At 41.2% G+C, this 12556-nt stretch overlaps 1 pseudogene; it reads right to left on the bottom strand.

The window, feature by feature from the left end:
• Window positions 1-5740: 5740 nt before the first annotated feature.
• On the bottom strand, window positions 5741-6204 carry LOC129036844 (small ribosomal subunit protein uS13-like; annotated as a pseudogene).
• Window positions 6205-12556: the final 6352 nt, after the last annotated feature.

Raw genomic sequence — 12556 nt, 5'->3', positions numbered from 1 at the left:
AAGTGACCCAATGAACTTGAACAAGTGACTTAAGTTCTCTGGGGGCCCCATTTCCTGTTTCCTAATCTATAAAACAAAGATCTTTTGAGACCCTTCCAGCAATATCTTTCTACTTAGACTGCCTGATATAATGGAGTTAAAATACCACAGCCTTGTATCCAGGCTTTAAGATTTCATATTATTGTAACATTTATAATTTCCCTAGATTTTAACCAATATTGCAGTTTAAAACTTTCACAATTTAACTCCAGTCAACTAATGGATAAGGCACTGGCTTAAAAATAATAATTAATTAATTAAATTTAATTTAAAAATAAAAAATAAATGAATAGAATAAAAAATTAAAATTAAAAAATTAAAAAATGTTAGGACAAAAAATAATAAAAAATTTTAATAAAATAAGTAATAAAAAAGTAAAAAAAGAAATACATAAAAATAAATTAAAAATTAAAACAACTTACACAATTTCATTTTACTCTAGGAAATAATTTGTGCTACTATGTAGGCCACTACCTTATTTCAAAACAGCTGAAGCTCACCACATTCTTTCAAGGCTAGCCACAAAATTATCCAGTGACCATAGTGTTCTGGGAAGTATACTGAATTAAGAATTAATAATCCTTAGCCAGGTTTGGTGGTTCACGCCTGTAATCCCAGCACTCTGGGAGGCTGAGGTGGTAAGATCGCTTGAGCTCAGGAGTCCGAGACCTGCCTGGGAAACATAGCAAGACCCCAACTCTATTTTTTTTTAATAATTTGTTTAATAATTTTTTTTTATTCTAACTCCCAGTGTTCCTATAGCCAGCCAATCACAATGCAAGGCACCCATCAGTAAACTCCCTGGATGTTTCTTCATTCCTCTCAAGACAAATGAAAGTTTTCCATGACTTCTGAAATTTCTTCTAGCCAAATATTCTATGTCTTTTCAATGGAAATGAAATTCAGGAGAGATGTTTCTTTTATAATGCCACATACTATGTAATTTGGGATTAGTTTGGTTATCTCGTTATAATTCCACTTAAGGTAACTAAAATATTCCTAATTCCAGCATGAAGATATGTATTTTTGCCTAGTGTTAAGTAATTTTAATGTATAAGCCAAGATATAAATTTAAAAATCTCCAGGAAATTATTAGTAAATAATTATGTATTTACTACTACATAATTGTGTATTAGGAAATGTATTTGATTTTTCTTTTCTCTAGTTTTTTTTTTTTTTTTTTGAGACAGCGTCTTACTCTGTCACCCAGACTGTAGTGCAGTGTCAGGATTTCAGCTCACTGCAACCTCAGCCTCCTATGTTCATGCAATTCTCCTGCCTCAGCCTCCCAAGTAGCTGGAACTACAGGCATGGCCCACCACACCAGGCTAGTTTTCTGGGGGTTTTTTTTGTTGTTTTTTTTTTTTTGAGACGGAGTCTCATTCTGTCACCCAGGGAGGAGTGCAGTGGCACTATCTTGGCTCACTGCAACCTCCGCCTCCCAGATTCAAGCGATTCTCCTGCCTCAGGCTCCCGAGTAGCTTGGATTACAGGCACCTACCACCATGCCTGGCTAATTTTTGTGTTTTTAGTAGAGACAGGGTTTCACCATGTTGGCCAGACTGGTCTCGAACTCCTGACCTCAGGTGATCCACCTGCCTCTGCCTCCTGAAGTGCTGGGATTACAGGTGTGAGCCACTGCGCCCGGCCAATTTTCTGTATTTTTAGTAGAGACAGGGTTTTGCCATGTTGGCCAGGCTGGTCTCGAATTCCTGGCCTCAAGTGATTTGCCTGCCTCTGCCTCCCAAAGTGCTGCGATTATAGGTATGAGCCACCACACCTTGCCGGAAATATATTTGATTATACATTATAACTTATGTATATGTGCGCGCGCGCGCGTGTGTGTGTGTGTATATATATATATATACACACACAAAACTTAGGAAACTAATTTGTAGAAAGAGCATTTGAGTCTTAGTTGGTATAAGAGTTGGCTGGTACTCAGGAGCCACTGCAAAGCCACTTGCCTGCTTATTTATGGTAAAGGTACTGCTGACTCTGACTTACCTAATGAAGGGAGGGAAACAGGAAGACCATAAGGTAAGCAGAAACATTCCTTCTAAGGGAGATTGAATATTTCTCTGTTCACCTTAATGTCGTTTACTTCCATGGTAATCTCCCATTTAGTCTTAACATTAGAGTCTTTCAAGAGGATCTTTCTATTTGGGACAATGCTACTCAAGTACAGAATGGAAAAGCTTGGAGAAAATGGTAGCAAAAAGTCTCTGCTAACAATCACTCTTATTACACAGCACGATTTCTTTCCAAAATGCCCTTGGTTCAGCTCTAATGAAATACAACGTAATAGAGTTTTGTTACCTTAGAGTATAATCTATATGCCTCTTTGACACTTAGCTTTCTTGATTTAATAAAGGAGAAAAAACGGTTCCAGTTTAAGGAAAATCGATTAATGCATTAAGTTCTCTAAAGTACTATTCTTTAGCACTGTGAAGAACTAGCTTACAAAATAACATCATAGGAATCAAAAAGCTCTAACCAGGTAGTACTTGAAGCATATATTCTGAAATTAGGGAAAAGTTTGTATGTTTGTCTTTCTTAATCTCCTTTCTAAACCCATGTAAAGTGATTTGGGAAGTGGAAAATGGCACACATATTTTCTTGGTCTGTCATATAAATATTGTCCTATCAAGCTCTTACAATATGCCAGGTATTGTGCAAGGTCTCCTTATGTACATTATCTTATTAATCCTTACAACAACTTTCAAAGATTAGTATTTTGTCTTTTTTAGTTGGGGAAACAATATTCACAAAAAGACTGAGCAACTGTCTCAAATCACACACCTGTCAAATTAAAACTAATCCACATCCAAGATTGTCGGAATTTAAAGTCCTTGCATTTTACTGTCACACTACACATATCAATTCACCTTTTATCTGACCCAAGGCTTTGTCTTCAGAAACACCCCATTAGCATAAAATTCATGCATCCCAAAACAAGACTCCACAAGAACTAGACATCAGAGTGGCAAATATTGCCAGTTGGAGAGAAGAGATTAGAAGACCTGGAATTTCAGGTTCAATTGTGAGCAGCGTTGAGCTTCTAAGGGAGGTCCAGATGGGAATAGGAAATTTAAAGGCAGACCACTATACACTGTTTTCACAGAAGTAAGTAAGGCTGGACTGTCAGCAGCAGCTGCTGGTACAGAGAGAAAGGTCAATGGGAGTGGACCTGCCAAGGGGTGGGAGAGGCCAATGTAAACGCAGGAGAGAGGACCTGATTCCAAAGGGAAAACTAGGTCACAGCGCAGTGCTCTCCCAGGCTCCTTGCCCACTGGAAATGCCTCAGCGAATGTACCTGGACCGTCTGACAGTCAGATGACGCCTCTGAAAACTGAACTAATTAATCCTTTCATGTGATGGGAGAATCCCTTCAGCTTTTCATTTCTTCAGTGTTATGAATAATAGATAATGCTCAAAACAATTAAACGGAAGTGGAAAAACTGGTTTGACTTCAAAACATCCCTGAAAAAAAAAAACAAACAAACAAATGAAAAAGCAACCCAGCAGTTCACAGCCTGGGCAACATGGCAAAATCCCATCTCTAAATTTGAAATATACGCACACACACACTTATATATAACATATATGTATATATTTTTTTCTTTAAATCCCTAATGCACATTAGGCTTTTTGAATTTTAAACTCCTAACATTCGTTCAATTATCAAGTCCATCCACAAACATTTGTTTTACTTAGCACTAAATGCTATGTATAAACTGAGAAAATTAGAACTGGATCCATTACATTTTCAATAGTTTCCTGCTATTACGCCATTAACTATTGCTAGATCCTTCTTGGTGATGGTGATGGTTTCTAAGGTGTTTTCTTACATACATCACTCTTCATATTTTCTCAAAAAGATCATTCATTCCCTCAGCTTAAATTATCAACCCTGTGATGATTTAAATATCTATTATCATCAGTCCTACTTTCACTCATCTCTTTACCCTTATTATTAACACCATTACAGTTATTTTACTTGGTAAATTCTCCAGTTTCTCAAAACAAATATTTCTAAAATGAACTCCTCATCCTTCCTCATATATCTAACCACATCCCTATACTTTCCCTCCTGGAATTTCTGATTTTTGTTAAAGGAACCACTCTCTTCACCCATTCACTCCACTGCCTCAATTAGAAAGTCTGTTTTCTGTAAGAACAAGATGGTATTTGGCCCTTTTCCCTCCATTACCATTGCTACTCTCTTGGTCTAGGTTTCTGTCCTGTCACACACTCCTTACTCCCTTCCAACCACTCTAAAAACCCAGAATAAGTGTCAAACTCCTCCATGAAGTTTTTTTGATCAGCTGACCACTGGTGACTCATGCCTATAATCTCAGCACTTTGGGAGGTAGAGGCAGGAGGATCACTTGAGCCTGGTTCAAAACCAGCCTGGGGCCGGGCTCAGTGGCTCATGCCCGTAATCCCAGTACTTTGGGAGGCCAAGGCCAGTGGATCACTTGAGGTCAGGAGTTCGAGACCAGACTGGCCAACATGGTGAAACCCTGCCTCTACTAAAAATACAAATATTAGCTGGGCATGGTGGCATACGCCTGTAATCCCAGCTACTCAGGAGGCTGAGGCAGGAGAATTACTTGAACCTAGGAGGCAGAGGTTGCAGTGAGCCAAGATCATGCCACTGCACTCCAGTCTGGGTGATGGAGTGAGACACTGTGTTAAAAAACAAAACAAAACGAAAAAAAACAGCCTGGGTAACAAAGCAAGACCCCATCTCAATAAATAAATACATAAAAGTTTCCTGGCCCCTTCCAACCCTTATTGATTAGGAGTGCCCTCAGCATTCACTCTACCTCACAGCATTTGTTCTTATTTACAATCTGTTGGTCTTACCTCCCCAACAAGACCATAAGCTCCTGAAAACAGGAACCATATTCGTTACTTCTTTTGTACTTCATCCCACCCCACCCTTCAACTCTCACAATGCATGGATCAAGCTGAGTACAAGACAGATGCTCAAAAAATACTTGGGCAATGATGAACACTTCAGTTACTGATATGGACTGAATTATGTCCCCCCCAAATTTATATATTGAAGCCCTAACCCACAATGCGATTGTATCTGGAGAGAGAATCTTTAGGAGATAATTACAGTTAAATGAGTTCATAGGGTAAGGCCATAATCTGATAGGACTATAGCTTTATTAAAAAGAGGAAGAGAGGCTGGGCATAGTGGCTCACGCCTGTAATCCCAGCACTTTAGGTAGGCCAAGGTAGGTGGATCACCTGATGTCAGGAGTTCGAGACCAGCTTGGCCAACATGGTGAAACCCCGTCTCTACTAAAAATACAAAAATATTAGCCGGGTGTGGTGGCACATGCCTGTAATCCCTGCTACTCAGGAGGCTGGGGCAAGAGAATTGCTTGAACCCGGGAGGCAGAGGTTGCAGTGAGCTGAGATCGTGCCACTGCACTCTAGCCTGGGTGACAGGGTGACAGAGTGAGACTCAATCTCAAAAAAAAAAAAAAAAAAGAGGAAGAAAGAGAAGGATATCTGGCCTCTCTGTCATGTGAGGACACACCAAGAAAGTGGCAGTCTGCAAAGCAGGAAGAGGGCCCTCACTGGGGAACTGAGTCAGCCTGCACCGTTTTTTTGTTTTGTTTTGTTTGTTTGTTTGTTTGTTTTAAGGTATATAAACTATTAACAGACAAGGCCTACAGACTTATTTCTTCTTGGACACATCCACAGTACAGCCACGGTGACCAGTGGTCTTGGTGTACTGGCCTCGGAGATGAAGGCCCCAGAAGTGGCACAGCCCTCTTTGGGCCCAAATCTTCTTGGGTCACTCCAGGTCTTCACGGAGCTTGTTGTCCAGACCATTGGCTAGGGTCTGGCTGTATTTTCCATCCTTTACAACCTTCTGTCTGTTCAAGAACCAGCCTGGGATCTTGTACTCGTGTGGATTCTGCATCATGGTGATCACACATTCTACCTCATCCTCAGTGAGTTCTCCCACCCTCCTGGTGAGGTCGATGTCTGCTTTCCTCAACACCACATGAGCATATCTTTGACCCACACCCTTAATGGCAGTGATGGCAAAGGTTATTTTACACCACTCATCGATGTTGGTGTTGAGTACTCTCAAAATATGCTGGAACTTTTCAGGGATCACTAGAGACATGGCAGCAGCACAGTGGCAGCATGTAGGCCTCCTGTGGAAACAGCCTGCACCTTGATCTAGAACTTCCCAACCTCCAGAACTGGAAGAAAATAAATTCATGTTGCTTAAGCCAACTAGTCTATGGTGTTTTGTAATGACAACCCAAGCTGATAAAGACAAGAAAGTGGGGATGCTGGTGTTACCAGTGCTGCTTTTCTTCTCCTTTTACTATTAAAATTTCATCTTTGGCCAGGCATGGTGGCTCACACCTGTCATCCCAGCACTTTGGGAGGCTGAGGCAAGTGGATCACTTGAGGTCAGGAGTTTGAGACCAGCCTGACCAACACAGTGAAACCCCATCTCTACTAAAAATAAAAAGTTAGTTGGGCATGATGGTGCACACCTGTAACCCCAGCTACTCGGAAAGTTGAGGCAGGAGAATCTCTTGAAACCAGGAGGCAGAGGTTGTGATGAGCCAAGATTACACCATCGCACTCCAGCCTGCACAATAAGAACAAAACTCCATCTCAAAAAAAAAAAAAAATCATCCTTGTGAAGAAAAGGGAAGGGCAACCCTAAAAGTATTTGTTCCTATATGTGAAATAGCAACTGAGAGGATTATCAGAATTAATGAATGTTCTTCCTGATTGCATAAGTTCTAACATAGGTGTCTCTGTCCAACTTTGAACCCCTCCTTCATGGTAATAGTGTTCCCTACTCCACAACTTTTAGCCTTGAGGTATGTATGAGCTAATAAACAGTGAGCCTTGGTTAGCTTAATCTTATCACCTTGGCTACCATGAATAGTTTGAGGATGGGCAAATGACCCAATACTTGCCAGAGGGATACAAGAATAATTTGGGGAGGATTTCTGGGAAATTTTCTTGCTCTTGCCAAACAGTTGTCAGGACAGATGTTCTCTCTTCCTCTGGAAATCGTTGTATGTGGAGTTACCTCAGCTGTTATTTACTGTGAAAAAAGCCAGGATATAAATGAAGCAGACACAGACAGGAGCAGAGTCGAGAGACTCAAAATAGAAGTCAAGCTGGAGCCCTGATCTGATTATACCTGAAACCTGACTGCCTCTTGCACTTTTTAGCTTTGTGAGCTAATAAATTTCCTTCATTGCCTAAGCCACTTTGAGTCTGATCTTTAATTACTTGCAGCCAGAAACATCCTTCTGATAGAAGGGAAGGCTAAGCCCATCACAACGAGATAATTATTATTCACAGGAGAACACTCAGACCTTGTCACTCTTTGGATCTGCACCTGACCCAATTCGACCCCAAATGCCTTCTTTGTAAAGACATTTGCACGTCCTCTCAAGTATTATGTCTCTGCTAATTGCTAGTCCATCTCATAGCCTGAGGCACTTTACTCTGGAGCACATTAAACTGGAATGTACGTTAATTTATCCTCTCGGATCAACAAACTAAAGTCTCTGATAGACTAAATGGAACAACAGGATGAACATTTGAGGAGACACCGCAAGGGAGTATACGTAAGAAGATCAAAACTCCACTAAAAGGAGTTGAGAAATGATTGTAAGATCACTGAAAAAAAAGGCCTTAGAAGCAGAATGGGAGCTCACAATGTAATAAATGGAAGCCAATTACAAATGACAGGAGGCCCAGGGGGATATATTTTTGTTATAGTTGGAATAATACACTTTAGCTAAACGCTTGTTGACTCAAGAGTCAGAGGGTGTTTGTTTCCGTCTGTGTGTGTATGTGTGGTTTTTTGTTTGTTTGTTTGTTTGTTTGTTTGAGACAGAGTCTTGCTCTCTTGCTAAGGCTGGAGGACAGTGGCACTATCTCGGCTCACTGCTACCTCCACCTCCTGGGTTCAAGCAATTCTCCCGTCTCAGCTTCCTGAGTAGCTGGGACTACAGGTGCCTGCCACCATGCCCGGCTAATTTTTGTATTTTTAGTGGAGACAGGGTTTCAACATGTTGGTCAGGCTGGTCTCGAACTCCTGACCTCAGGTGATCCGCCCACCTTGGCCTTGGCCTGCCAAAGTGCTGGGATTACAGGTGTGAGCCACTGCGCTTGGCCATATGTGTGTGTTTTTAAATAAATTTTGAACACAAACAGAGAAAAGAGAATGGGTGGTGCAGGTTTTTGGGAAAGAGAGGATTTTAGTTGAAAAAGCAGAGGAAGCCCCAGACATTGCACAGTTTAGGCTTTAACCCGGTCCAAGAGGGCCATTAGTGCCTCAGATCTACTCAGTGCAGATCCTAAAGTCCTTTCCACCCCCATGAGCCACCAGTCAGGGTGTGCTGAGAAATCAGCCAGCGGGAGGAGAGTCACTTAAGGCCGAGAGGAATTGTTCTGGGGGTTGGTTAGTAGGCAGAAGAGAGAGGGAGAAAAAGAAGAAAATCCGCGCATGGGGGTCGGATGCTTCCAGGTGAACAAAGCGAGGCACAGAGATCTCTTAACCACTTTTTATATAAGAAGGATGTTTCTGGCTGCAAGCAACTGAAGGCAAGACTCAAAGTGGCTTAGGCAAGAAGGAAATGTACTAGATCACCACGCTAAAATGTGCCAGAGTCACGTGGCATCAAATATGTTACCAGTGGTAGTTATCCATATGGATCTGCAGCAACCTCAATTCTTGCCTCCTCAGAAGAAAGAATTCGACTAAGGGGCATAAGGCAGAAGGTGAGACCAAGGCAAGTTTCGGAGCAGGAATGAAAGTTTATAAAATTTTTAGAGCAGTAATGAAAGGAAGGAGAAAGTACACTTAGAAGAAGGCCAAGCAGACAACTTGCAAGACCAAGTGCACCTGTTTGTTTTGTTTTGTTTTGTTTTGTTACAGATAAGGTCTTTCTATGTTGCCCAGGTTAGAGTGCAGTGGCTATTCACAGGCATGATCATAGGGCACTACAGCCTCGAATTCCTAGGCTAGAGCAATCCTCCTGCCTCAGCCTCCTGAGTAGCTGGGGGGACTACAGAGAAGTTTAATTTAAAAAACAAATCATTCTGAGTAGGAAAATCCAAAGAGGATCTAATTACTGCAGATTAATGAAGATCTATGAGGAAATAGTTTAAAACTGGGATGATGTAGCCCAGAGGTCACCAACTTAACTGCCTTCAATGACGAGGTAGGTTCTAAGTGAATTGTGTGCAGGGGGTAGAACAGGGGATTTGGGCTCTGTCCAATGTACACAGGGGCTACTCAGCTCCAGCTGATTGGTGCCCTCTGGAAACATCAGCTTGTGTTACTGGATTTTCCAACATTTTTCAAAAGCTGGAAATGTGTGTGTGTGTGTGTGTTGAGAAAGAGAGAGAGAGATCAGAAAAAAAAATCATTTTCAGGACAGAAAAGGAAAGAAGAAAAAAGGAAGTCAGTGAGCCAATGAGCCATGTTCTCAGAATTTTCCTTCAGTGAAGTCATCCTAAAGGAGCCTGAGGATCAGATGGATCACCAGGGCATCATTTTCCACCTATGGTCACTTCTCTTCACCCAACACCTGGAGAACACCCTGTGGGGGCACGTGGAATTAACAGGCAATGACCAGCCCTACCTTCAGTATGCAAAGGAAAATCATCTGAGGATTTTGTCAAATGCAGTTTCTCACTCAAGCCAGTCTGGATGGAGCCTGAGATTAGCATTGTCCAAGCAGCTCCCAAACATGATGCTGCTGGTTCACAATTTGAGCAGCAAGATTTTAGAGCAGATTTTTCAAACTTTTTTGACCACTACTGCATTTTACTTGGCAAGCTAGAATACATATACAAATGTACACATATAATTGAAACAAAAATTTCAAAAGATGAAACTTATTTCATTGTATGGGTGTACCCTGATGTTTTTTATTCAGTCCAAATTTCAAAAGATGAAACTTATTTCATTATATGGGTGTACCCTGATGTTTTTTATTCAGTCCCACTGTTTTACCCTATTCTATGATGTTATATTTTATTTTGTAAATGTTGGTCATGACTCACTAAATAGATGTTATGGCCCATTAATAGCTTATGATATAGACAACATGGCAAAATCCTTTTTCTACCAAAAATGCAAAAATTAGCTGGGTGTGGTGGCCTGCACCTGTAATCCCAGCTACTCAGGAGGCTGAGGCATGAGAATCACTTAAACCAGGGAGACAGAGGTTACAGTGAGTCAAGATCGCATCACTGCACTCCAGCCTAGGCAACAAAGTGAGACTCTGTCTCCAAAAAAAAAAAAAAAAAAAAAAAAATAGCTTATGATACAGAGTTTGCAAAACACTTCTATTAAAATTTATATTCAAACCCTTTCTATTACTTTTTATCATTTAATTATTTAATTTAATTAAATTTTTTCTTTAGAGATAGGGTCTCTCTCTGTTCCCTAAGACTGGAGTGCGATAGTGTGATCGTGGCTCACTACAGCTTCAACCTCCTGGGCTCCAGCAAATTAATTAAGATCTGTGAGAAAAAATTTAAAACTGGGATGATGTAGCCCAGAGGTCATCAACTTAAGTGCCGCAGTGACAAGGCAGGTTCTGTCTAGTGAATTGTGACGATTCTCCCATCTCAGACTCCTGAGTAGCTCGGACCACAGGCACATACAACCATGCCTGGCTAATTTTTTTTATTTTTTGTAGAGACGGGTCTCCCTATGTTGCCCAGGCTGGTCTTGACTTTGGCGTCAATCAGTTCTCCTACCTCAGCTTCTCAAATTCTGCAATTACATATGTGAGCCACAAACCCAGCCTACTATTTTTTTTTTTTTAATGTGAATGTCTTTCCATGTCTTCAGAGGACAGGAGAAAAAGAAGAAAGATCTTGTAAACATTGCCTGAGAAACGTAGACCAGCAGAGATTATAATAACAGCTAACAGGGGCCGAATACTTACTATCTGCCAGGTGTCTTAGTTCATTTGTGCTGCTATAACAGAACACCACAGACTGGGTAATTTTTGAAGAACAAAAGTTTAATTTTGAAGTTCAGAAAGTTCAAGATCAAGGTGTTGGCAGGTGCAGTTGTCTGGTGAGGGCTGCTTTCTGTTTCCAAGATGGCACCTTGTTGCCGTATCCTCCAGAGGAGAGGAGCACCATGTCCTCACACGGTATGAGGTGAAAGGACAAGCAAACTTCAAAAGACAAGAAAACGCTGTGTGAAGCCTCCCTTAAAAGAGCCTAATTGCATTCAGGAGGAAGAAGCCCTTGTGACATAATCACCCTTTAAAGGCCCTACCTCTTAATATGATGACATTGTTCATTAAATTTCAACACCTGAATTTTTCAGGGGATGAATTCAAACTATAACACCAGGAGTATGGTTAAGCACATTTGCTCCAGGACCAGAATAAGTGTGTAGCTTCCAGAGGCAGATTGTCAGGGTTGTAACCACAGTTTAGCCAGTTACAAACTTGAAACCTTGGACAAGTTACTTAACCTGTCTGTGTCACAGCTTTTTTATCTGTAAAACTAAGATAATAACAACAGACAGGTGTGGCAGCGCACATCTGTAGTCCAATTACTGGGGGGACTGAGGCAGGAGGATTATTTGAGCCAAGCAGTTTCATATGGTTTGACTGTGTCCCCACTCAAATCTCATCTTGAATTCCCATGTGCTGTGGGAGGAACCCAGTGGGAGTTGATCGAATCATGGGAGCAGGTCTTTTCTGTGCTGTTCTCGTGATAGTGAATAAGTCTCAAGAAATCTGATGCTTTTAAAAATGAGAGTTTCCCTGCACAAGCTCTCTCTCTGCCTGCCACCATCCAGGTAAGATGTGACTTGCTCCTCTTTGCCTTCTGCCATGATTGTGACGTCTCCCCAGCCAAGTGGAACTGTAAGTCCATTAAACCTTTTTTGCTGTATAAATTACCCAGTCTTTGGTATGTCTTTATCAGCAGCGTGAAAATGAACTAATACAGTAAATTGGTATGAGTAGAGTGGGGTGCTGCTGAAAAGATACCCAAAAATGTGGAAGCTATTTTGGAACTGGGTAACAGGCAGAAGTTGAGACAGTCTGGAGGGCTCAGAAGACAGGAAAAGGTGGGAAAGTTTGGAACTTCTTAGAGACTAGTTGAATGGCTTTGTCCAAAATGCTGATAGAATATGGACAATAAAGTCCAGGCTGAGGTGGTCTCAGATGGAGATGAGGAACTTGTTGGGAACTGGAGCAAAAGTGACTCTTGTTATGTTTTAGCAAAAAGACTGGTGGCATTTTGCCCCTGCCCTAGAGATTTGTGGAACTTTTAACTTGAAAGAGATGATTTAGGGTATCTGGCAGAAGAAATTTCTAAGCAGCAAAGCATTCAAGAGGTGACTTGGGTGCTGTTAAAGGCATTCAGTTTTATAAGGGAAGCAGAGCATAAAAGTCTGGGAAATTTGCAGTCCAACAATGTGATAGAAAAGAAAATTCCATTTTCTGAGGAGAAATTC

The sequence above is a fragment of the Pongo pygmaeus genome, chromosome 4 (assembly GCF_028885625.2).
Source record: "Pongo pygmaeus isolate AG05252 chromosome 4, NHGRI_mPonPyg2-v2.0_pri, whole genome shotgun sequence".
Classification (NCBI taxonomy): domain Eukaryota; kingdom Metazoa; phylum Chordata; class Mammalia; order Primates; family Hominidae; genus Pongo; species Pongo pygmaeus.
The sequence above is the reverse complement of the archived record's forward strand: the minus strand, read 5'-3'. Positions and strand labels throughout refer to the sequence as shown.